General features: G+C 38.4%; 1 long non-coding RNA gene across 1 annotated transcript; it reads left to right on the top strand.

The window, feature by feature from the left end:
• Positions 1 to 935: 935 nt before the first annotated feature.
• On the top strand, positions 936 to 25485 carry LOC139080553 (uncharacterized). Its single transcript, XR_011535144.1, has 4 exons — positions 936 to 1010; positions 21469 to 21541; positions 22964 to 23039; positions 25232 to 25485. It is a non-coding gene; the product is annotated as an uncharacterized lncRNA (long non-coding RNA).
• The last annotated feature ends 1595 nt before the right edge of the window (positions 25486 to 27080 follow it).

Raw genomic sequence — 27080 nt, 5'->3', positions numbered from 1 at the left:
ACAAACAAAAATTTCATAAAAAGTTTTTCTTTGACTTTGAAATTAGCCAGTCCTCAACTGCGCAGGGTGTAAATCGTGGGTCCCACAGAAAGGGTGCTTGAGACAATATTTTATAGTAGGCTTGTTAAAGATAGAAACCTGCATAAGTACCTCTACTTAAGGATATAAGAAGAAGCATTATTTCAAACAGTGGCAGAACCTCTCTAAACTATTCCGGATATAATTTGTACCACCACATGGTTTTCTTGGAGAGGTCAACACACTGGGTCATTTCTGTGCCTTTGCTAATCAGAATACCATATAGAAGAACTTAACCAATTTGGTCTTCTTAAAGTTATAGTAAAAAATGAATATGATTCAAATGAAACAGTTTGATAGACAAGGGCTTTGTGGAAATAGCCATGAGGGTGGTGATAATGAGATTCGAAATTAAATCAGTTCAATTCAGCAAACATCGATTAGCTTTATATTTAAGACTGTAGAGGTGTTCTAAATTTTAGGAGATACAGAGGTGAGTAAGATGAGTTTCTTTCCGTCAAAGTCTTCACAGCTTAGAGATGAAGCCAGCTGTAATAAAGGTTTAAACCACAGCGCTATAGACTAATAATCCTCAGAAGAAAATTCCTAGCGATGGGGGGACCTCTAGGGAGAAGACCTTCAGAAAAGGTAGAATTTGAAGAAGTCTTTCTTTTTTCTTTTCCTTTTTTTTTTTTTTTTTTCTTTTGAGGAAGATTACTTCTGAACTAACTGTTGCCAATCCTCCTCTTTTTGCAGAGGAAGACTGGCCCTGAGCTAACGTCCATGCCCATCTTCCTCTACTTTATATGTGGGATGCCTACCACAGCATGGCTTGCCAGGCAGTGCCATGTCCGCACCAGGGATCCCAACTGGCAAACCCCGGCCGCCGAAGCGGAACGTGCGCACTTAACTGCTGCACCACCCACCAGCCCCTGAAGAAACCTTTCAACGGAAGGAGATGGGAGAACAGCAAAGAGATCAGAAAAGTGTAGGTGTGTTCTTGGAATGGCAGAGAATCAAATGGGAGGGACACACACAGGCAGGGTGGGATCTAAGTCTAACAATAGTGTTTGGGGATAATTGGTAGAACTATCAATCCTAAGCTGAGGGATGGCACTTCGTTCTGCAGGCAACAAGGAGATAGCACCGGCTTTTGAGCAGAAGAACGATACCGTTGGACCGCTATTGCAGGCCAAGCATTTAGGCAGCCATGTGTGGGGTGGATGGCAGCCAGGAGCGATGGCCCCAGGAGGCCAGTTTCAGAGATTGTTGCAAGATTCTAGGTGAGAGGAATACGAGAGCTGTGGGAACAGTAAGTGGGGTATGGCCAGAGGGAAATGAAATGAGGCAAGAGCTCCAAAGTCAGATGACAAACAAGAAACAACGGGACATGAGACTCTCTTGGTTTATGGGGATCAGAGGAAGGAGTGGAAGTGAAGATGCCTGAAGTTATTCTCTTTACTTCCTATTTGAAAGTAATTTCAGACTTATAGAAAAGTTGTAAAAATTACTATAAAGAATTCCTATGGCTTCTCACCCAGATTTCTCAAACATTACATTTTATCATCCCCTCTATCATTCCTTCTTTCTCCTGTGGTTTCTCATCCAGATTTCCCAAATGTTACATTTTATCATTCTCTCTCTCTCCTTCTTTCTCTCTCTCCCTTTCCCTCATAACATCATTGTATTTTTTTTTCTGAAAAAAAAAAAATGTGCTTGACCTCTAAATACTGAAGACGACTGAAGTTCTGAGCTTAGAGGTATTGAGAAATTTGTGCCAAATTAATCTAGAGTGTGAGTATGAAAGAAGATAGGCAGGGTGGGTTGGGAGATACAAAGAACAAAGAGGCTAGGAAAGAGCCCAAAAATACCCTGAAAACCCTTTCCTCATGTTTAACTCACAAGTGTTCCTCTTCTGACTAGAAATTTACCCTTTTCTAGCAAGTGTACAACTCTGAAAGGACCACAGACAGAGCAATAACCAAGATGGAGGGGCACATATCTCTCCAGCTAGTTCAGCCAAATGCATTGTGGTGATTGGATACTGCAGTAGATCAAACTAGACATTAACCTAAGATATCCTCTCTCCAATTCTGAATCTTGTGTTCATTTATTGACTCAACAAATGGTTATTAAGAGCTTAATATGTCAGGCACTTTTCTACATGCTGGAAATTCAACAGTGAACAAAGTGAATTCCCTTGTTTTAATGAAACTTACATACCTAATGGGGAGAAAGAGAAAATAAACAAATAAATATGCATTGTGAGATGATAAGGACTGTGAAGAACAATTGAGCTGGATTAAAAAGTAAAGACCAGGTTTAGAGAGCTACCTTAGATTAGGAGGTCAGGGAAGGCTTCTCGGATAAAGTGGTATTTGTGCAGAGACCAAATGAAATAGGGGAGAGAGACATGTAGATATCTGCATGAGGAGAGCATTTCCAGCAGAAGGAACAAAGAGCAAAGTCACTGAACTGGGAGCATATTTAGTGCGTCTGGGCAATATCAAGGAGACTTCTTTAAATTGAATGTATACCTAAAGCAATCACCAAAAAAAACCCCAAAGAATTATAGTTAATAAACCAACAGAGGAGATTAAATGGAACCATAAAAATACTCAATCTAAAAGAAAGCAGAATAAGAGTAAAAGGGAAACAAAAAATAAATGACACAAGCAGAAAACAAATAGCAAGATGATAAATTCAAACACAATCATATCAATAATCACATTAAATATAAATGGTCTAAACATCCAATTAAAAGGCAGAGATCATCATATTGGACAAGACCCAACAATGGGCTGCCTATAGGAAACATGTTAAATATAAAGACACAAATAGATTAAAAGTGAAAGAATGGGAAAAGACATAGTCTGAAAACTAACAAAAAGAAAGTTGGAGTTGCTACATTAATATCAGACAGAGTAGATTCCAGAACAAAGATTATTTTGCAGGATAAGGAAGGTCACTTTTTAAAGAATAAAGAGTAATGGATTAGTTCATCAAGAAGACATAGCAATCTAAATGTTTAGGCCTCTAATAGCGGCACTTCAAAATCCATGAAGCAAAAACTGTTAAAACTGCAGGAAGGAATAGAGAAATCAACAGTATAATCAGATATTTCAAAACCTCTTTCACAACAGTTGTTGGAGCAAATACTATATTGAGCAAGAATACAGTAGACTTGAACACTATCAACTGATATGACCTAACTGACATTTAGAGAATGCTCTATGCAAAAACAGCAGAATACACATTCTTCTTGAGTACACATAGAACATTTACCAAAATTAGATATATGCATCACTCCAGGCAAAAGCATTCAATGATCAACTTGGTACCCTCTCCACTCTGGCTCACAGGGAGCCTCTTGTCTTCTGATGTCTTCTTTGCTTTGTAGTTTCATAGATAAAACAAATACAATCACAAAGTTCCTACTCTGCCAAAAACTAGCTCAGTCCACTCATCTTATTCTCTGGTCCACTTGTTTGGTTAGTCAACGAATCCAAACTCACTTTGTTTCTTCACTTTAAGGGGTAATGTTCATCCTTAAATCATTAACTCCCTCTAACCCCAAGTGAGTTTGCACCATATTGCTCTGTTTGAGAAATTTTCAGTATTCACTACTCTGGGATTGCAATAGACACCACTCATTTGAGATAATCACATCTAACATCATCAAATTAATGAAAATACCATCCAGATGTAGGGTTGCCAGATTTCGCAAATACAAATACAGAAGAGACACTCAGTTATTTTTGAACTTCAGATAAACAACAAATAATTGTTTAGCGTAAGTATATTCCAAATATTGCGTGGGGCATCCATATTTTAAATCACCTGGAAATACAGTTTAGGAGCACATGGTAAATTCTTATAGTGAAATATCAGAAGGCCATAGTGCCTATATGTACGGGGAAGTAAATAACTATGAGATCTAAAACAAAATCAAAACAGAACAGAGGGACAATGAGAAGCACAGAATCAGTGCAACCAATATCTGACACAGGAATAACCTCTGTGACTTTCCCCAAGAGGTGGCCCATTTGGCCCCAGCATGAACACCAGGACAATTAGTCAGAGTGTAGCCATGAAAGCCTACAAGCACAGTGCTGTGTTTTTCTTGAATCTTTCTTATGCTTCTACATGCAGTAATTAAAATAATTCTGCTACTGCTATTTTTATGGCTGCATATTGCTCTGACTTTCAAAATGAAAGCTTTAATCTATGATCGCACACCAAGGCTCTTGAGCAAAAGATACGGTCTTTATTCATAAAACCATTTCCTCAAGTAACTGCTCTGCGTGGGTCAGATTAAGGGAGAGAGGGAAAAGGAGGGGGACAAAGGAGGAGGTAGCAAGCGAAGAAATATGAATAAAATTGCTTTTGCTAGTAATGAACTAGTAGTTATAGGAGGCAAGGAAAATGGATATGCTTTAAGAATTCCTCAGGGATAAGGCAGTCATTATTTTTACATTTTCAGCCTCTAATTTGAGATCTCTTTTATAAAAAGAATAAAGCCATACGATCTTAGAATAGTAGTAGGCTTATATAGCATTGAGCACACTACTCTGACTGCCACAACCAATCCTGTTGAAAACAGAGACATCAAAACATCATTTGGTCCCCTATCTTCAGACAAGACTGTTCCTATATCTCTCAGGCCAAAGAGAATTGACTCTAATTTTGGAGGAGGGACAGGAAAAACTCTTAGGGGAATGAGATTGTACGTCTTCTTTGCTAAATTATTTTAGTCTTTCCTGCCAAAAGAGGCAGGAAGTTCTTTCGTATAACTCACCTCAAAAACTCCTATTTTAGTTCAGGTTGACATCCTGTGAGACCTATTAATATATTCCATGGAGAAAAAGAATAGGTAGTTACTATCTTCTGGACAGTCCTCATTCAGGTGCTGAAAAATCCTGCCTAAATAACTCCATCAGTCTTCTCGCAGATTTAATCATTTCAGGTCTTGTAACCTTTGTTAATAAGTTCTATTTTTCAAGGCTTTGTTCATTTTTAATGATTAGTTACACCATGCATAAAAATCAGTGCGTAAACCCTTTGAAAAAGTGCAAAACTCAAATAATTCATTCCAACAAATGAAATGGTAATGCTGTTGCTATGTGGCAACACGAGGTTCATTAGATGCCTTTGCTCAGCATACCATCTGCAAATCTCCTTCTTTTATCCCACCAGCCTTGGAACATTTTAAAGGGTGGAATGTGTCATAACCCATTTATTTTGACTAAATACCAAATCACATCTCTGTTTTCTATAAGACAAAATGAAGCCTGTCACACTTGGACTAATAGTTCTTAATGAGGATTATGTTCTTTATGATTATTTTTTAACATTCTCCTAAGAGACACATTTTCAGTTTGAGTAATTGTTTAATTAATGACTAAAGAGCAATTTGATGAAACACAAATAGCATTTAGCACAAATTCTCAGTAATCATGACTGTTATTTTGAGCCAAATGGACTGAATTTTCATTATATGAGGCATGTCAATAAAATAATTTCTTGTAAGCCTCAACAAGGCTCTGGGAAAACTTGCGAAATAAAGCAAGCAAGTGAATTTGTCCTGTTAGATTCTTATTATCCACATATGTGTTCTGTCCTCACCTCCTGAACCGTGCCCTCCAGCCCATAATAGGCTCTTCAGCTTTCCTGCCCCTTCTGGGTGCCAGGACTCCTGCAACTTCACAATCTCTTCACTCTATCACCACCCCATGACTGATACAGTCTACTCTGGGACAGTGATCCAAATATTTACTAAAATCTACCTCTCCTGTAATTTATTCCCCAAAGACTCTTCTCTGCCACATGTTGAATAACTAGTCCAATAAATTCACCTGCTCTAGCAGCTAATAAATTCCTTAGGAGAAAATACTATAATCTGAGAGAGTAATTTTAACGATTGGGGGAGCATCCTTTGACCATCAATAGAAATATTTGGGGCTAAGCTTTTTTAAACTCATCTCATGAATTCACAAATTTATCCACATTTTCATCTTTCCCATAACTTCATCGCATACTATAGATACTAGCTTCATTCTTTCTAGATTGGCCTTACATACAGAGAGGCAAATTTCCTCTCCTTTTGGCTAATGTACCATATTGCTGATTCATTAACATTAAAGTCACAGCCAGCACACTTGAACAAAGCTTATCTAACACACATATTTTCTTTGTAGGGTACATCACAGCCTTCTTGCACTTAGGAACACTAGACAGCACTTCAGCATTATGCTTAGGGGTCATTTTAAACAACAAAATTACCCCAAAAAAGCACAAAAATGTGAGAAAGTTGCTACTAAATAGACCTTGAAAAAGACACTTGTTTACAGTATGAGAACTGAAACAGGAAGCTAGGGTATTTGCCTTGTTCAACCCCAGGCGGGAGGGAATGGGCAATTGGGCAGCTCATATTAGTTGCAGCTCTATGACCTCAAAATCCTCCGAGCATTGATTTTGGGGTAATATGCATCAAAAATAATAAAATATTTAGGCATAAATTTAACCAAGAAGGAGAAAGATCTGTATACAGAAAACTATAAAACATTAACAGAAGAAATGAAGGCAGACACAAATATATGGAAAGATTTCCAGTGTTCATGAATTAAGAGACTTAATAGTGTTAAAACACCCATACTACCCAAAGTGATCTACAGATTTAATGTAATCCTTATCAAAATTCTGATGGTATTTTTCACAGAAATAGAAAAAACAATCCTAAGGCAATCTTGAGCAAGAAGGACAAAACTGAAGACGCCACACTTCATGGTTTCAAATTGTATTACAAAGCTCTAGTAATCAAAACAGTGTGGTACTACCACAGAAACAGACATTTAGACAGATGGAAAAGAATAGACAGCCCAGAAGTAAACCTACACATATATGGTCAAGTAATTTTTGACAAGGGTACCAAGAATGCATAACGGGGAAAGGACAGTCTCCTCAATAAATGCTGCTGAGAAAAGTGGACATCCACATGCAAATAATGAATTTGGACCCTTATCTGACACCATACACAAAAATCAACTCATACTGGATCAAAGATGTGAACTTAAGACCCGAAACCTTAAAACTCCTAGAAGAAAACATAGGAAACAAATTCCTTGACATTGGTCTTGGCAATACTTTTTTGGATATGACACCGAGGGCACAGGAAACAATAGCAAAAATAAACAAGTGGGACTATATCAAACTAAAAATCTTCTGCACAGCAAAGGAACCCATCAACGAAATGAAAAGACAACCTATGGAGTGGGAGAAAATATTTGCAAACCCTCTATCTAATAAGAAATTAATATCCAAAATATACAAGGAATTCCTACAACTCAAAAGCAAAAAAATAAATAAATAACCCGATTAAAAAATGGGGAAAGGACTTGAATAAACGTTTCTCAAAAGAAGACATGGGAAGTCCAATAAGCACGTGAAAAGGTGCTCAATATCAGTAATCATCAGGGAAATGCAAATCAAAACCATAATGAGATATCACTTCACACCTGTTAAGATGGCCATTATAAAAAACAAAAACAAGAAAACCCAAGAGATATGTGTTGGCAAGGATGTGGAGAAAAGGGAACACTTGGACAATGCTGATAGGAATGTAAATTGATACAGCCATTATAGAAAATAGTATGAAGTTTCCTCAAAAAATTAAAAATAAAACTACTACATGATCCAGTAATTCCACTTCTGGGTATATATCCCAAAGAATTGAAGTCAGGATCTCAACGAGATATCTGCACTCTCACGTTCATTGCAGCATTATTCACAATAGCCAAGATATGGAAACAACCTAAATGTCCATCAACAGATGAATGGATAAAGAAATTATGGTAGACACATACAAGAGAATATATTCAGCCTTAAAAAAGAAAACGCTCCTCTCTATACTAGTTCTGTGACCCTAATGCTCTCATTTTCCTCTGTAAAACAGGAATTGTAATACTGATTTCATAGGATTATCTTGAGGATTAAATGGGATAGTTAGCGTAAAGAGTCTAGCTCATAGTAAGCAATTGAAAATTAGCACGTATTACTCTTCAGTGTTTATTCTTTTGGGGCCTCCCAGAACCTGTTCAACAAAGGGAATTTCCATCATTTGGTTTCTGCATACAGGCTCTTAAAAATCAAAAGCAAAAGCAAAAGCAACCATCACTTCGACCATGTCTACAATAGTAACAGCCACGTGGCCACGCAAAACTCTACCACGCAGCTCTAATTATGCTCTTCTCTTTGTCAAGAGCAATGTGTATGTGTCATGCATCTGTAGTAGCTCAAGGGTGGAGATCCCAATACTTCATCATCAAACAAGGCTTGAAAACAAACACAACCCCACTTAGAAATGAAAGCTAAGTCTGCCGGAACAGTTGTTTCTAAACTTCCACCTCTTTAAAAAGGAATTGTGTTTGATTTTAAATTCTAGTTCAGAAATCACTCCATCTGGTCTGGCCAATTATAATGCATAAGAAGCTCTAGGGCCGGCCCAGTGGTGCAGCAGTTAAGTGTGCACGTCTGCTTCGGCAGCCGGGGTTTGCCAGTTGGGATCCCGGGTGCGGACATGGCACCGCCTGGCAAGCCATGCTGTGGTAAGTGTCCCACATATAAAGTAGAGGAAGATGGGCACAGATGTTAGCTCAGGGCTAGCCTTCCTCAGCAGAAAGAGGAGGACTGACAGTAATTAGCTCAGGGCTAATCTTCCTTAAAAAAAAAAGAAGCTCTGAATCTACTTGGTGTATACATATAATACCAAAGGATGTGTTAATGTAAAAATGAAACAAAGTTTGAAATAATGCAGGGGAAACATGATAGTATCTATCGATAGTGTAAATCTTCAGAGATGTGTAAATCTTGTACTCTTCTATGCCATGAATTTGACATATTAGCAAGGACTGCACTCTTAACAATAACCTCAAAAGGGAATCAAATATGATTTTTTCCACAAAACTTTCCCTCAACATCCTGAGCCAAAGTGATCACTTTATACTCTAAGTTCTTATTACACTTGTCACTTGTTCTTTTAACAAGAATTAATGTATTCACTTTTTCATTTGATAAATACTCATTGGACTCCTATATAGGTGAAGCATGAAATAGACACTGGGATAAAACAGGATTCCTAAAATTACTTCCTGCCCTCCGGAAGTGTTACCATTAAGTAGAGAAATTGAAATACACACAAATATTGTAATTGCATAAAAGCAGTAAATAGTGCCATGAAGCTACAAAAGGAGAAAGACTGCCTCTCAACAGGATCAAAGAAGGCTTCTCAGTGGATGGGCTTTAAAGAATGGATAGTATTTTAATAAATAGCACGAAATAAGAGAGAAAAACACAGGATCTTTTGGTCTCAACAGACACTTATTAAGTGCTGCCTTGTATTGTTCATTATCTATTCACATTCTCATCTTATCTCATCTCCTTGACAGCCACAGGGACGGTGCATTACTTTTCTCTATTACTCCCACATCATATAACACACAGGGTTCTATGTACATTTATTATCGAGTGATTGATTTTTAAGTCCAGATTGGACTAGACTAATTCAAAGAGTACTTGAAGGTGAGAATCTATTCTGCTTTCAGAGATCCAGGGAAAGGAACTCTATAACACCTTCAAAGTCAGAGTCCCTACCTTGGGGTCCTACAGCTACCTCCAAAGACCTAAGGATTTAGTCATCAGCCATGACATGTCTGCATACCAACACCAAAATATGTTCATATTGTAGGTGTGATGTGTGCCTCTTCACATCTCCTATGTTCTTTGTGACCTCCTCTTTCTCTTGAGTAAAACAAGATGCTTTGAAGCGATGTCGTCCATCCCTGGCCAGGAGATGGAGTCCTGGGCTTTGACACAGGCAGCACCACTTACCTTCTTCGTTAGAATTTGCACAGAGGGTCAAATTCAAACCCTGTTTCAAGGCTGACTTCGTTTCTAAGGCAATATCAAGTCATGAAGTTACTACAGCACTGAATTAGCATATGTTGTTGCAATTTTTTGGCATGAGTGCAGTTTTTATGTAGTTAGAAAAGGTTATTACTATGGTTTTTGGAAGAGAAAAATAAATGGTTGGGGAAATAGATCTGATATCATTTTTTCAAAAAAATATATGTATTCCAAACTTCCAGCAACTATCTCAGCACAGAAAATATGGCTCTAAATTTCAACGCGTTTTGAACAAGGGCCCCAACTCTCTGTGTATCAGCAGCCTTAATGTGACATCATCCAATCCACATATGATGTATTAAGCGAATTGGAAAATACTTTTCACTTCTTGGGATGTTCTAGGATTGTTTTTGTTTTATTATTCTCACACTGTCACGTTGTTTTTTAATTACTATTGTGGAGGCTTGAGGTGAGAACTGATTCCTAAGCTTTGGGAAAATCCTTATATAATCCTTATTATAGAGGACAAACCAGCCAATTCCTATTTCAATAGCATGTTCTGGTTTTAAGCAGAGATAGTGATCTCACTGAATAAATGTAGACCAAGTTTCTAGCAAAGTCAATGTAGGTTAGTAGGTAGGTTGTACAGGAAAAGCTCACATGTCAGAGTGAATGTCACTATTACTTTTGGTCCAATAAATATATCACCATAACTCTTGGCTTAACTCTTGGGAATGTGTTTCAGGTAGTGTTGGAAAGATATTGGTACACATCGATCCTAAGTTTTTAATCTTTTCTGCTGAAATCATAAGTAAATAGAAATTCTAGCCCTCTTTTGAAGTACTAGAATTTAAAATGTGTCTCCCTTACCAATTAAACAAAACACTCACTGTCTCTTAGAGTTAGAAGAAAATTCAGAGTTTGCCTGATGTAACTCTTGCTTTCTCAAGGTCTCATGACTAGACGGTAGTAGAGCAGCTCCCAGAATCCATGCTAAGTCACTGAACTCCTAGGTAATACCCTTCACCCTGCGTCTGTGTTTGTATAGTGACAGAAGCAGAATAGTTTTATAGGCTTGCATCCCCTTCTATGGTGTCAAGCTCCATCTGGTAGGCAAAATAATGGCTACCCCAAAGATATATAGGTCTTAGTCCCCAGAACCTGTAAATATGTTATGTTACATGACAAGCACAAATTAAGATTGCAGATGGAATTAAGGTTGCTAATCAGCTGGCCCTGAACTGGGGAGAGCACCCTGGATTATCCAGGTGAGCCCAATGTAATCACATGTCTTTATAAGGAAAGAAGGAGGCGGGAGAGTTAGAGTGATGCTATGTATGAAAGACTCAACCTGCTATTGCTGGCTTTGAAGATTAAAGGAGGCCATGAACCAAAGAATGTGGGTGCCTCTAGAAGCTGGAAAAGGCAGGGAAACGTTTCTTCCCCTAGAGACCTCAAAAAAAAGCAGCCATGCTGACAGGTTAATTTTAGCCCAATGAGACACATTTTGGATAATTGAGTCCCAGAACTGTAAGATAATAAATTTGTGTTGTTTTAAGTTACCTAAGTTTTTGGTAGTTTGTTACAGCAGCAGCAGGAAACTAATACACTGTCAAGGGTGTATTCTGTTCAATTTCCTCTTTGGCATATAGGAAGGCACTAAATATGCTTTCTCTTACTAGGCACAGAGAAGAAAAACCCTCATCAATTATTCCCAGCAGAAAATTCTCTGTGGAGCTCAACAAAATCAGTCCTTGGGCTGTAAGAGCCATCTAGCTCCATCACACTCGCTCAGAGAATCTCTGCATCTACCCCAAGCAGCATAGCACCCAGACAAAAGGTGCAAACCACCCTGTATCAGTCAGGGGCCTAGCAGGGAACAGATGGCTCGTTCAAAAAGGGCAGCTGAAGAGAGCTTGTTAAAGTGATTGTTTGCAAAAGAGTAGGCAGAGTTAAGAGTAACAAAGAAGGGCTGATGAATCAGCTAGGGATAAGCAACAGAGAGAAACTGAGCGTAGGAGTAAAGGGGAAAGGCATGAGAGCAGCTACTGGAACTCACTGAGGCTGATGCTGTAGAGAGGGCTGTCCAGGAGGAGCTGTAGTGTTTATAGAGAAATAGAGCCCCTGCCAACCTCAGACAGTGGAGAGAGGGAGCCAAGGGAATACATATCTTGACTTTTCCCTCTTCCTACACTCTGATTTCCCGCTAGTGCCTCCCATTGGCTGAAACCTAATAGAAGTCAGAGGGCAAGAAAGAGTGGTTGATGTAGTTCACAAAGATCAACCTCCCAGGGCACAGACCAGGGGGAGAAGGGAGAGGCATGAATCTAGAGGACCAGAGAAAATACAACATCCACTTCCCAGCTCAATAGACCCTTCTCCCATTTTCCCAGAGTATTAGAGGTCAGATAGGCTTTCTCCTTGTCTTACATAGTGTAAAGATAATGTATGATGATAAAATGGGAAAATATTTCAGGAGAATTTAGATAAAGCTTTTCCACTTTTATAAATCCATAAAATTATTTCAGAAAAAGTAATTAGTAATGAAACCTCCTTAAGTTAAAAAATCTGGGCACATTTGAGATTGGCTTACACTCCCCTCAAAAAATCTCGTTTAGAATCACAGTCAGGGATAAGACGCTGGCTGGATGCACCATTAATCTGGCCCAGTATGGCATTTCTTATGGTGCTGTGGTTTATGGGATTATGATTTTTTAGCCAAGAAACAACATAAAATTTATTAAAATTTGTTTGCTTGGCCTTCTAATGTTGCAATAAGACAGATTTCTATGGACTTTTTCCTGTTACATTTACAGAAAATAAAAGACAATCAAATTGCCTAAGGACCAGGAGTGAATCCAAGGCAGTAAGCTTAATTCACTTACTAGGATTCTTAAACTGACTAGAAGACATTTTTCAGCTCCTGGATGGAGGCAGCAAGCTCTGCTGTCTTCAATCCCCCCAACTCATCCCCTCCTAAGTGTTAAGGGAAACCAGAGAGAAGCAGCATTAAGATCAGCATGAGCCCTGAAGTGCTGGAAGCCTTCAGTCATTCAGTGGCCATGGTGATGAGAGAAGCCTCATGATGTGTAAACAGCCCCCTGTGGGCTGCAACCAGTGAAAAAGACTCAAGCGAAAATTGGTCATAGATTTAGAGTGCTTGCAAATTACTCTCCAGTTTTCTAGTAGTTATTCATGTCCTTGTGGTTGGGGGGATATAGCGTAAGGTACATTCACCCATAGAAACAAAGGACGCAGTTCTGGTGGTGAAAATGTAGGGGTCATTGAGGACAGAATTTGGCTTTGTATCAAACACGTCCAAAGAGCTAAGTTTCCCTGTATTCAATTTCCTAATTATCACTAGCTTCCAAATTGCTTATATTTCCATGCCACCTTTTCATGTAGAAGAACTAACAAGATGTATCATCATATAAATGCTACTTCTAACATTACTAAATGTTCTTTAAACGTTGATTTGACAATTCCACAAGATATTAAATAATATCCAATGCTTTGTAGATGCCTCCATTTCCCGTTGCCAAAATATTTGGAGAAAGTACTCACTATCCAAACATACAGTGGAGTGAATGAGCCAGAAAAGAATGTTTTTGCAATTTATACATAAGGTGATATTAACATTAATATGTTCTGAAGGCGTTTGGACCTCCAATTTCTCCCACACATATTGGCATAATTTCAGATATAAAAACTTTTGACATTTAATCTACTTAGCAAAAATCTTAATTTCCCTACTAAAGTTTTGGTAGTCATTAGCGCTATTCACTTCTATTTATAGTCCTATTCATCCTGGGTACATGGCAAACTATGTGTCCCCTTGAAGTCAGATAAAACCGTCTGATTTACTTTAACCAATGAAGAGTGAGCAAAACTAATGTGTGTTAATTCTGGGAAGAAACCTGTAAAAATGTATGCATGATCTGCCTTATCTCCACTCCCCTGCCATAGGTACCTGTGATATTCCAGTGTTGGGTCTCAGTCTGGGTCTCAGAGTGAGGACAATATGAAGCAAGGTCCCTGCTGACCTGATATGAACACATAGAATGAGCGTGAAGCACACCCTGTCTGCACTCAGCCTACTCTCTCTGCTCTCTCTGGAAAATAACTAAACTCCTCAGTCAGAAAAAACTACCTCACAGCCCTAAGGTCTAAACACCCTTTCACAGCAGTGCTGTATTTCACAGCCCACATGGGCTCTTGAGATACTTGAGATTAGTGGGGTTATTACCACTGCACAGCCATGCCTCTCCTGACTGATAAAAGACAACTTTGAAATTATGACAATTTACATCACTTACAACAAAGGATCAATGGACGGCAAAGTGTAGACAGTGCATGTTAGTGAAGGAATTATGAGTTTTGTGATCATCTCAGTCTGTTTGAAATCGAAGGTTCATCACTTATGGTTTATCTGACCTTATAAAGCCACTTAGATTGTTTGAACAATTTACTTTCCTCATCCATAAAATGGGATAGTATTACATATTTTGCAGACTCCTGTGAGGGATAAAGGAGATAACTAATCTCAAGTAACTACTCAAGGTATATAGTAACCATCAGTGTCTATTCTTTTCTCCCACTCCAATCCCTTCTGATTACAAAATATTGGAAGAACTGACTAGATCAGGGGTGGACAAATCATAGTCCACAGGCCAAATTTGGCCCACTGCAAATTTTTGTAAATAAAGTTTTATTGGAACACAACCACACTTTCACTTATGAATTGTCTATAGTTTCTTTCACATTACAAATGCAGAATTGAGTAACTACAACAGACTGTATGGCCCACAAACCCTAAAATATTTACTATCTGGATTTTTTCAGAAAGAACTGACCTCTGGACTAGATTCTTTCATAACCTGGACAATTCAGTTTCTCACATGAATCTAGTCTTGGGCTTCTTTCCCCAGAACAAGTCCATATTGTGTTGTGTAGTAGTTGTAGATTATATTCCCCCTGGAAAGTCCTAATTGGAAACGAGGTCAAATGACCACTGCTTGGGTGTGACAATGCCCAAGATTTTACAGTGGATTATCAAGCATACTAATGGACAACCAAAAGGTTGCTCAAAATCTACTCCCTGAATGTTCTACATAAGCACTTATGTATTCATTTAATAATTCATTCAACAGACATTTGTTTAAATGCCAGTTTTATGCCAATAAACTGTGCTAGGCACTGAGGATATGAAAATGAGTAAGGTACAGTCTTGCCCTTCAGAAGCTCATAGTCTAGCAGAGTGGCAAATATGTAAATAAATGAATAATTACAATACAGTGAGTTGACAGCCAATAAATTTATAAATTTATAGGATTTATATACATTGGTAAGATACACACATAAGCAAACAGTAGCAAGAAAATGACAGAAGGAGATATCTGAGCAAAACATACCAGATTCCTTGACGCAGAGCATCCAAGAGTGAGAATCTCTGCACATGGGGCATGTGGAACCAAAAACTAGCTAGAGCACCAACAAGGCATCTAGCAGACCTCAGTGTAGTTGGAGGGTACACCTTCCCTGCTCTTGTTTGAGATTTCAGACAGTACTTTTTTCTGCATCCTCTTTGGTTCCCCAGCTTTCACTTCTGGGGAATATCTTGTGACATTTTTCTTGTCCTTGGAGTTTGCTCCTCAATAACACCACAGCTTGTTCTTGATGACACCTGGCTTGGTTCTTGTCTCCCAGATCTGGACTTGCCCAGAGTCATGCTTGCTCTGCAATTTGGCTCAGAAACCCTCACCCCAGCTTTGGACTCTCTCTTACCCTACCCTGATGAGCTAACACTCTTACTTCTGACCCAGATGTGACAGTGAACTTTACCCTGCTTCTGCTGTCCAAATCCCAATTTGATTCTGTTGAGTGGTATGTTACAGAAAAGAAGGATTTTTCCAAGGAGCAAATGCAGACAGTTATAGTTTCATGGAACAGAATGTTTAAAGTTGCAGAGGTCTGAAAAAGTAAGGTGTGTTTAGTAACCTAAATAAATTTGATATGGATTATATATAGACTATAGAGCAGAGAGTGACAGAAGATTAAAATAAAAAATAGAAAAGTGCCCGATTGTGGAAGACCTTGAAAATAATGCAAAGGAACATGTATTTCATTCTGTGGCTAGTGGAGAACCAATGTTGGATTTTAAACAAGTTGGCATATGATCTTATTTGCATCATAGAATGGCTCTGGAGGCAATATAGTGTATGGTTGGAGGAAAAGTGGAGAGGTTTAAGGAACAAGAAAGCAGTTACCTGGCCACTGTCATAGGTCAGGTAAGAAATGAGAGCCTAAACCTAAAGGAGAGAAGAGAATGGATTTGCAATATATTTAGGGAGTATTTCAGCTTTCATGTCTTCTTAGATAGTTGATAAGGGGAAGAATAGTCTAGAATAGTGCTTCTCAAACTCACTCAGTGAAGTCTGATTTGTAGAATTTCCAACCATCGTAGACCAATATTATTGTAAAACAAAACAAAAGAAAATGATCTTGTGCTTAGATGTTGCAGAAATGTCAGGTTGCTATAAAAGTTTCTAATGCTTACTTTCAATTTCCATACTTATCTTGTCACAATGGTAATCTGTGGCCCAATGTTCACCTGCAGACCACACTTTAAGTAGCACTGTTCTAGAAGCACTCCAGGGTTTCTGGCTTAGATGACTAGATGGAAGGAGGTGACTTTAGCCAAGTTAAAGAACAGAGGACAAGTGGATTTAAAGCTTGAAGATGAGTTCCATTTTGGACATGTTATTCTTGATGTCCCACTGGAACATAGATGGAAAAATCTATGAGGCTGCTAGCATTTCAGCTTGTATGCACTTCATTTGTAGAGACTATCTCACATATGGCAGGTATTTACTATGGTTTTTTAAATATATAAATGGAAGTAAAGTTCCCATTTTATTGTCCATGAGGTAAGTACACTGTGTCTATTGGAATAAGCAATGGGAGGATATTGGAATAAATATCATCTAATAATACCCTCTCAAGCTTCTGAGAAATTACACCACAATCTAAAAATATGAATAAGAAGACTTTTAAGACAGTGCATAACATGAAAAGTTGACTTTTGCACAATGGAAAAATGGTAAAAGGCAGCCATTTTTTCTCTCTGCTTCACGTACTCATTTCTCAGTACCACACTTCACGTGTCAGCTGTGACACAGTTGACTGGATCCAAGTTTACTGAGGAATCACAAAGGTTGACCATATTGTTGTGGTAGAAGATACAAATCTCAGTCCACACTCAAGTGCAAAAATCATGTAATGTTTTCTACATATTATATTACTTTTTATTTGTAACCCATATTCTGCCAGGAGAAGAAAAATTAATCTGCCTTTTACTCAAAGTTGCATCTAAATAATAAGAGTCTTATAAAGTGTTGGCATGGTGTGGGGTGTCTGATTGTTGGTGGCCAGTTGTCCACCCTGCCTTATACTCAGTCACCCCAATCATCCGTCCACAGTGCTCAGAGCAAGTGGCACCCCTTGCTCTGACCTCACGCTCTCTCAGGTTGAACTCTTTCTCAGCCATTTGTGAGCCCTCTTCCGTGCCTCTCTGGGTCAAGATTTTCAACTAAAATTGTGCTACTTTTCTCGCTTGAGGAATCATTCTGCTATTTTCTACACTGTAAAGCAATCCATTCAACTATCTCTATCAGCAAATAGTTCTAAGCAACTATTATATTCCAGGCCCTATTCTAGATTCTTGGAAAACTTCAGTGAACAAAACTGACAAAAATCCCTGGCTTCGTGAATTATGCATTATGGGATGAAGAAATAAGTAATAAATAATAAGTATAATAAATGTCTAATTGTATAGTATGTTAGAAGTTGATAAGTGCCATGGAATAAAGCAGAACAAGGTAAATAGGATTTAGGAATGCAGGCTAGGGATGGTGGTTTGAAATTTTAAATAGGCTTGTTGGAACAGAGCTCATTGTGGGCCAGCCCTGGTGGCCTGGTGGTTAAGTTTGGCACACTCCACTTCAGCAACCCAGGTTCACTTTCTGGGAGCGGATCTACATCATTCGTCTGTCAGTGGTCATGTTGTGCTGGTGGCTCACACACAAAAAGAGGAAGATTGGCAGCAGATATTAGCTCAGGGTGAATCTTCCTCAGCAAAAAAAATAATAATAATAATAGAGCTCATTGAGAAGGTGATGTTTGAGCAAAGACTTGAGAGGTGAAGAAGCTCATCAAGTGGACAGCTGGGAGAAGGGCATTCCAGGCAGAGGGAACAGTAAGTGCAGAGACCTGAGGGCAGGAGTGAGCCCACTTGAGAAACAGCAGGAAGGCCAGTGTGGCAGAGTAGAGTGAGCAAAGGTGAAAAAAGCAAGAGATGCATTTGGAAAGGCAATGGGGAGGGGCAGATTGGCTCAGGCTTTTACTCTGAGTGAAATGGGGAATTCATGGAGAGTTTTGAGCAGAAGACTGACATAGTCTGACTTAGATTGTAAAGGGATTACTCTGGTTGTTATGTTGAGAACATACTGTAGAAGGAAGGTTGGAGCAAGGTGACTTATGAGCTATTTCAGTAGCCGTGGAGGTGGAGAGAAGTGTTCGGATTCTGAATATATTTTGAAGTTAGAGCCAACAGAATTTCTCATGGGATTGGTTACAGGGTATGACAGAAAGATGAATTGAAGATGATGCCAAGATTTTGTCCGAACACTGGAGGGATGGAGTTATCATCAGCTTGAAGGGCAGACCGTGGGCAAAGATTTTGTAGACTAATATCAGGCCCTATACTTTTGCTCTACACATTGGCATTCTCAGTGCAAAATGCAGTGTCTTCCACTAGGTAGGCAGAAGATACATGCTGAGTGGACAAATGAGTGAATGGATGATTAAATACAATCCCCACAGGGCAGGCAACCAGAGGCCTCACTGCTTTCCCAGGTTCTACCCAGGAAGCACAAGGCAAAATTCCTCTCTGTTTTCCGATTCTCCCAAACTATCTGAAGTTCTTTCATCTTGTTCCATTCCTATCCTGGGACTGTCAGTCTGGCATAGGGGTAGAGTCATGGCCCCATTCTCAGAGACACGTATCTCAGTTCACTTGCTTCCCTCCAACTATTCTTTCCATCCCCCAGTCCAGACAACCTTTACCTATTTCCAAGAATAAGGAAAACTACCTGCTTATACATTCTTCCACATCAAAAGATTTTATGCTTGGTTTTAGCTTTTAAAACACCAAAGTTAAGAATTGTACTCTTGTTCTCTGAGTTTAAACCAGTTGATTCAAATGAAGCAGGATATTTTCATTTATTAACCAATGGTGTACCACCAGCTGAATCAGGGAAAGGCAAGAGGTACAAGGGAATGCCAGGAATGAAACACATGAGTTAATATATCAAATATTATGCTGCTTCTTTTTGATCATTTAGATAAAACACATTTGCCCCTAGAATAGGCTGTGTCTACAGAATCATCTTATAACTGTTATCAGCTTGCCCATTGATCCAGAGTAAATTAGTTTGATGGTATTTAAGTAAAACAGATTCTGTCCATGAAATTATGCAAAATGTAACAATGTTGACACTGGTCATACTGTGCAAGCTAATAATTAGACATTGTCTGTGTCATTTTCTGAACTTTCAGAGAGAACATTAAACAGTAAGGCATTTGTTAATGGTAGAACATTTCCAGGGGAAAATGGCTGGCAGGAGAATTGAGGGGAAAGGATCAACAGTACACAGCAATGAGAACAAAATGCGAAGGGGGGTTTTGAGGAGAGAACAGAGAAATGGATACTTCAATAATAGGACAGAGCGTCCTCTGCGTTTAAATTCTGCCAGTGTTAATATCCTCTCTAATTAATTCTTTTTTATAGGTTAATCTCCGTCTCTTGTTTGTGAAGATGCCAACTCCCCATGAGCTCATTAAATAACAATAGATTCTTTAACTCATGAGGGAGAGTGCTTGGAACCCTTGAAAATCCACAAATTCATAGAGACTGTCATATCATTTTCCCCATGCAATGTAGCTTCTTATAACTGTAAAATTATGTGTGAATGATCCAACTTCACCTGATGACCAGCTTTGTTCCTGGCTGAAACACTGAATCCATTTCACAAAATTTGCTTTTTCTAATTTTCACAAAGAACATATGGCTAGCTTGTTTATATCAGAGACTCTAGTCACCAGTGAATTTAACATTTCACTCTTTATCCTAAAGGTCTATTTTCTGGCTGATAATTAATACTTTTTTAGTCTTCTTGACTTACCTCATCATTCTGAAAGTTGTCTTCATTTCAGGCATCATTTATCTATTTTCTGCAGAAGAAAAAATTTTTCATACACACACAAGGTCCTAAGTTGAAGCCCACCTCACCCCTAAATGCAGACATCCTGGGCTGCACACTGGCTTCTGGCCACATTATTCTCTAAGAGACTCAGTCCTGTTCACCAGCCTCTAGGAGTCAAATTAATCTCTCAGCAAAATTGCAAATTATTTCATGTCATGAACTTCCATGTCACCTGCAAAGAGACAACCACAAATGTTAAATTCATGAAGACAAAGGTTCTACTCTTGTTTCCTTTGAAAACAGAGCAATTTATTTGAAGAGAGTTTACACAAAATCATATTAGCACAGGCTAAATTTGAAGAGCTCTTTCATTCATTAAACAAAAATTCAATATAAGCTCCCGGCTACCGTGAATCACAGAGAGATGATTCTCCCATGGCCCCTGCCCCCAAAGAGCATATAGTTTGTCTTAAAACTTAACCATTCGTTCAACAAATGTTTGTTGAACAACTGCTATTTGCCAACCGTTCTCATAGGTACTAGGCATACAGCAGTGAACAAAATAGACAATGCATCTGCTCTACTGCAGGAAGGCAAATAATAAACAGAAAAACAAGTAAACAGCAAGTAGTGATAGGTGCTGTGATAAAAATGTAGAAGGGTATTGTGATCAAGAATGACCTGACCGGAGAAGTTGCTTTAGATTAGATAAGAGATCAGGCAAACTGTTGTCTGAGCCAAATCCTGCCTGCCATCTTGTTTTGTATGTCCCATGAACTGAAAATGGTTTTTCCATTTTTAAGTAAAAAGGATCATTAGCTTTCCATGAGAACAGTTGCTCAAAGCATTGAAAACATTGCCTCTGCACCTGCAAAGCCTAAATTCTTTGCTATCTGGCCTTTTACCAGAGAAGTTTGCAGACCCCTGGATGAGGTGACCAGGATAGGACTTTCTACGGAGGAGAAGCTCCAACTGAGGACCAAACGGCAAGAAAGAGTCAGCCTTGAAGAGATGAGAGATGTGGGGGAAAAAAAATGCCAGTACAAGATCTCATGGTGGAAATGAAATTGACATATTCTAAGAAGAAAAAGAAGGCTAACGTAGCAGGAGGGTAGACAGTGGGAGGAGTTCAGAGATGAAGTTGGGGAGGAGGAGATGGGCTATACAGTGCAAACTAGGCCTGGTGAGATGAGATAATTCAATTCAAAATACACGAAAGTGGAAAATGCAATCCTCGATGGCTGCATGGTATTTCATCATGTTGATGTTCCCTAATTTATTTTAACAGTCTTCAATAGATGGTACACTTCAGTTGTTTCCAGATTTTCTAACTTACAGCAAAGCTTCTATAACGTCCCCGTGTAAGTATCTTGGCAAACTTTTGGAAGTAAACCAGTAAGGTAAATTCCCGGCAGGGGCCAAATATTATGGACATTTTTAAGTTTGATGGTAAAGTGGATGTTATGGAAAGGAGTGGGAGAAGAGAAAGAGGAGGGCATTTGTGGTAAAAATGTTGTGAACAAAGGCTGGGAGTAGAAATCTCGTTGGAATGCTTGGGACAGAGTGACAACATCGGGTGGGCTGGAGCAAAGAAAGTGTGTTATTTAAGTGAGTGGGGAAAAGGATAACAGCTGTAACATTGTTTTATAGAACATATGGAACCAATTTAGATAGAGTAGGGTAGATGACCCCAGTGTTTTCACATTCCCTGCTTCTGCGACTGATCTGAGACTAAGAGGGAAGAAGGAGTAATTGTTCTTTTGGGTCTCCTGATGCTTTTCTTAAGAGTTGTCTTCAGAAGATGTGGACTATGATGGTAGTGGGGAAAAAATGGGTACTGTTCCGAGTTGAAGAGCAACTGGAAAATGCTTAGCTTTGGTTACCTAATTTTAAATGATGACCTTCCTTGACTCCTGACTTCCTCAGCTTCAACAGTTTGACACACAGTTATTGCGTTTCTATTGTGATGGGAACTGATAGTTCCAAAAGCAGGGGGAAAATAACTACACTGAGCTGCTGCCCTCAATGAGTTTACAAACTATTTGGTTTCCCCAGGAAGAGTTAGTTGCCTCCTTCTTGGTGGGGTCTCAGCCCATTTGCACCCCTCTTTACAGCACTTCTCACACACATTCGATTGCTAATTTTTCAGAAGATCATCCCCACTGTGAGCATGTAGAGGGTATTGGGTCCCCAATGTTAAGCCTAGTTGTTGCTACCAACAAGGTGGTAGGTACACATTGAATGAATAAACAGGCAAGCAAAAGACTAAATATGATCCCATGGTCATTCTACAGATGCTATAGAGGAGACACACACACTCACTCGTTTCCTATTAATCTATGGCTTGTAGGTGACAATAAAACAACCTGTCCTTCTGGTTAATCCTGTGAGGGCCAGGATAGGAGGGGGGATCAGTCCATCAAACCTGTCAGGGTTGATCCATCTCTCCATTTAAATGCTATTCTAGTTTCACCAGTAGATAAATCTCTCTGGTTTCCAGTTTCTCATCCTGAGAAGCCACAAGGGCAATCAGAATGGCAGACATTTGGAGCCAGCTGGCCAGGATTCTGAATGCCAACCCCACTGTTTACCTCGGGCAGCTTTCTCTGTACCCCAGCTCTTAAGTAAAATAAGGATAAAAGCATCAGCCTCACAGAACTGTGGTCTGGATTGAAAGAGAATACGGTTAACACAGAATCTAGAATACAAGAGATGTTGAATATATATTTAGCGTGTATCATTTACATACTGAACATGTGTGCCTTTCTCCATTTCTTAACTAGATTGGAAGCTCCTTGAAAGCAGAGCCCATGTATTACAACTTTGTATCCTATCTCAATTCTTAGCACATGAAAGATGGTACGTATTCAGTAAATATTTGCTGACTGTTAGAAGAAAGCACTTCAATAAGCTAAAGAGTTCCATTTGTACATTTCTTTTTAGAAAACATAGCTTACCGTCTTCTAATCATAAAACTACTATGTGATCATTGTAGATAATTTTAAAAATACAGATAAGTATACAGAAAAGAATTAAAATCACTCATTTTTCCAAATCAAGAAATAGAAATGATAACTGAAAATGTTTTGATCTATTTATTTCCAGTCTTTTTTTCTATGCATTTTTTATGTATGCATATATTTTTTTCTTTTAAAAAAAAACCCTCATTCTCTTCCTATTGACTTGTAGCCTGATTTTATTTCTCTGCTTTGCCTTATATTCTAAGTATCTTCGAATAGGTCTGTTTTTTGAAAACATGATTTTTAATGGTGGAATATTATTCCCTTGTACCATAAGTTATTTACCATTTTTCAAATGTTGGGCATTTACACTTTACATAATTGTGTGTGTTACATTTCCAATTTTTCACTATTTTAAATAATACTAAGATGACTAAACTTGTACATAAATATTTAACCACAACTCTGATTATTCAGTGACATTCATGCATTCCTGGGAGGCCATCTAGCACAGTAGTAAAAAACCTCCAGACTCTGAAGACACCCTACCCTAAGCTAAAATTTGAGCTTTACTACTAACTACAGTTATATGTCCTTAGGCAGTTAATTACCCTTTCTGAGCTTCAGAAATGTATGAATGGAATGGACATTTCTGTGTATGCATATTTATGAATATAAATTTACAACTGTGTAATATAATTAAATAAAATACAAATAGTGAATACATTATGCCATGATATGCATGCTATACCAGCCCTTGTTTTAAATACCAGGACACCTACTCTTAGTGCAATTGAAACATAAATAAGTATGCATTCTAGAAGTATGAGACATTTTCTTCAATGTGACCATTGTTTACAAGTTCAAATAGATGTGGAATGGTGAGCAATAAGTGGTATATTTCACAGAGTGCTGTTAATTGAGTGATTTTGCTAACTGATAGACTACATCCTAATGGTGAATGGATAGGGATGTTGTTTGTCTTCTTCATTACAAAGATGGAGTTAATGCCAAGGATTTGAGACAAATAGCACTTAACCTCTTGAACTCTGGATGAAAAGGGAGATAGATGTTTACTTTTGATCATTACAGTCTTTTCAGGATATGAATCAATAAGTACTCCTTATAGCTTTGAGTCATGGTTCTAATTAGGAGTTCTCCTGATCCTAGTTTACAAAGTAAAATATAAATCAAATCGTATTTGTAAAATCCAACAAGCTTTCTGGGCTCTTGCCATCGCAATGAAATAGTTTAAATGCCACTCCCTTGTTAAAAATCCTCTCCCCTATGCCAAAATATTTATACTAGAAAATTCAAATTACATTTGAAAGAAAAGGATATTTTTAAGCTATGACTATATTACATAATGCTATTATAAATAAATGGGTATATGATAAGTAAGTTCATAACTCAATAGAGAAAATGTGTCTATATATGTCAAAAACTTCAGAATAAAAATTAATAGGAGAGTGTGATGATTATGAAAGGACAGAGTAGGTGGAATATCAAATCCAGAAAAAAATATTCATAGGAGTAATCACCCACAAAAATCCCTTGCCTTGCCAAGCTACAGAAATCAAAACATAACAAAGTGAACATTGGCCCTGAGTTTTGCCCAAACATCTAAAACAACCACCCAAAATTAAAAAGAACTTTTTATTCCAAAATTGTAAATTCCCTTTTATGAAACAGAGGGGTCTATACAATGCTAGGGTTAGCTAGGAATTATTTCTTTTGCTTGCGAAATGCAAGTAGGATGCTTGAATTGAAGATTAGCCATTCAGCTTAGCAATTGCCAATTCTCTGTTCTGGGTATGACCACAGTGCCTTCTCAGTGTGTTGCTTGAACAAGTCTCTCACATCTTTTAATTGGTTATTTGGTGTGCTGTAGGGATTGCCCCACTAGACGGTAACCCCCGTGAATCAGGGACAGGTCACCTCTGTAACTTCAGCATCTGGAGCAAAGTAGGTGCTCAGTACATATATGTTGCATGAATGAATGCATGCATGAATGAGTTGGGGTGTGTGTTTCCTTCATCCTCTCTCCTGGGTAGGTCAGTGAGAAGATAACTTCTATTTCCTGTCTTACAGGCTGCAAATTGGAATTCCTATTTTCTGAAATTGCCTCCTGACTTTGCCCTAGAACTATCCTATTTTGTAATGGGCCTGCAATCTGCCTCTGAATGGAAGTCATGGAAAGGATCAAAAATGACTGACCAGCGTTGGTGGAGTTTGGGTTTTTTTTAAATAATAGTAGGTATTAATGTAGCACACTGTATTTGTAGTGCTTTGAAATAAATATCACAATATTATATGTAAATATACATATAACCAAACACATATAAGCTAACAATTCATTAAAATAAAGAATTAGTATCTTATGTCTTTTTGGTGTCCAAAGTGAAACCACTAGCTCCTGTGGGATCCTAAGGATCTACAAATTACTGAGCACCACCTCCTCCCCAGGTGAGTGATTTTTTTGTAAGCAGGCGGTGCCGTACCCACTCTTCCCTGATCTGTGGCTCTGAAGGCCCGAGAGGCATCAACTGCATGGATGTTTAAGTCAGGAAGATTGAATGGACTGGCTCCACGCAGTCCCTTGAGTTGCACAGAGTGAAGAGGGAAACCCTAGTTTCTCTTAAAAAAATTCAAGTCACTACTAGTTTAGCAGCAACCTATTTGCTTCACATTCTTCACAGACTTTAACCTCTTATATTGAACAAGCAGAAGAATTAATGTGAATCCTAACTCAACAAAAACCATCATCTAATCCCAGGCATTTTGTTTTTCCCATTCTCTTGTGTCATAGAGACCCACTTATTGCCGTAAATGATTTCTGCCTTCCAGACATGGGCAAACCTTTCCTAAATGAACAAAGACTGGAAGCCAATTTCATCTCAGGATCTCTCTTTTTTTGGTGTCTTTCTGAATGTACCTTCATTGGTCAAAACACTTACTTCATAAATATCCACTGCTTTTTTAAAAATGTTTTTAACTTTATCAGAAGGCAAAGAAAGGGCAGTATCACATTAGTTTGAAATAAGAACCTGTTAGGAATCCCCAGCTTCAGCATAAGGGGTTTCTTGGACTCACGGTGATAGAAAGTATTATCCGGTTTTGCTCTTATTTTCTCATTTTACTGTTCACCTTGAAATGGCATATCGCAAAATCATTGGATTCCTTTGTATCTCAGTCTCATTATCTCTCAAATGAAATTAAGATTATCCCCACTTATTTCACAAGGATAAGAGGGAGTCTGGGAAGACTTAAAACAGAACCTCTAGGAAAAGTTCCTCAACAGACTGCTTTTTGCCTCTGAAATGCACACCATGGCTTCATAGCCAATGAAGGTGCAGGACTGGAGGGTACCGCAAACTAAAATAATCTTCCCAACTCTCTCACCTCTTTCAGCTTTCAGAAATCTCTGGGTCTCTTGTCTCTGTCTGATCTTAACTTTTAAGCTCTTGATTCCAGTTTATTACATGGGGGTTTCCATAGCCCAGGCTTCAGAGTTAGCCAACCCATGTTCAGATCCCTATTCTTCATTGGGTTGCTTGTTGTGTGACTTCAAAAAACCAAATGAAATTTGAGTTTCCTCACCTGTTAATTGAGGCTGCTAATGCCCCAGAGGAATAGAGTGATTACTCAAAAAATGATAACTTAATATTAACATCACTTAGCTAAGTGACAAAGGTATAAATGATCTAAATACTATTGGAATAATGATGGCTAAGTCAAGGACATTTCTCTTACTACCTGGACAAACGTATATACAGGTGTTCCTAGGTAAGTGGAAATAACTGTTTACTATACCATTATAAGTTAAAGTCAGCATCAATGAAAAAATTAAAACTGCAAATAATAACTAGAAGAAAGGGTCCTATTTTTTTCTTACCTGCTTTTCAAATAGTCCAGAGCTCTATCAGCTACATATTGAATG

Source organism: Equus przewalskii, chromosome 30, assembly GCF_037783145.1.
Source record: "Equus przewalskii isolate Varuska chromosome 30, EquPr2, whole genome shotgun sequence".
In the NCBI taxonomy this organism is placed as follows: Eukaryota; Metazoa; Chordata; class Mammalia; order Perissodactyla; family Equidae; genus Equus; species Equus przewalskii.
Note: the sequence above shows the minus strand (reverse complement) of the source record. Positions and strands in the feature narration are given on the sequence as shown.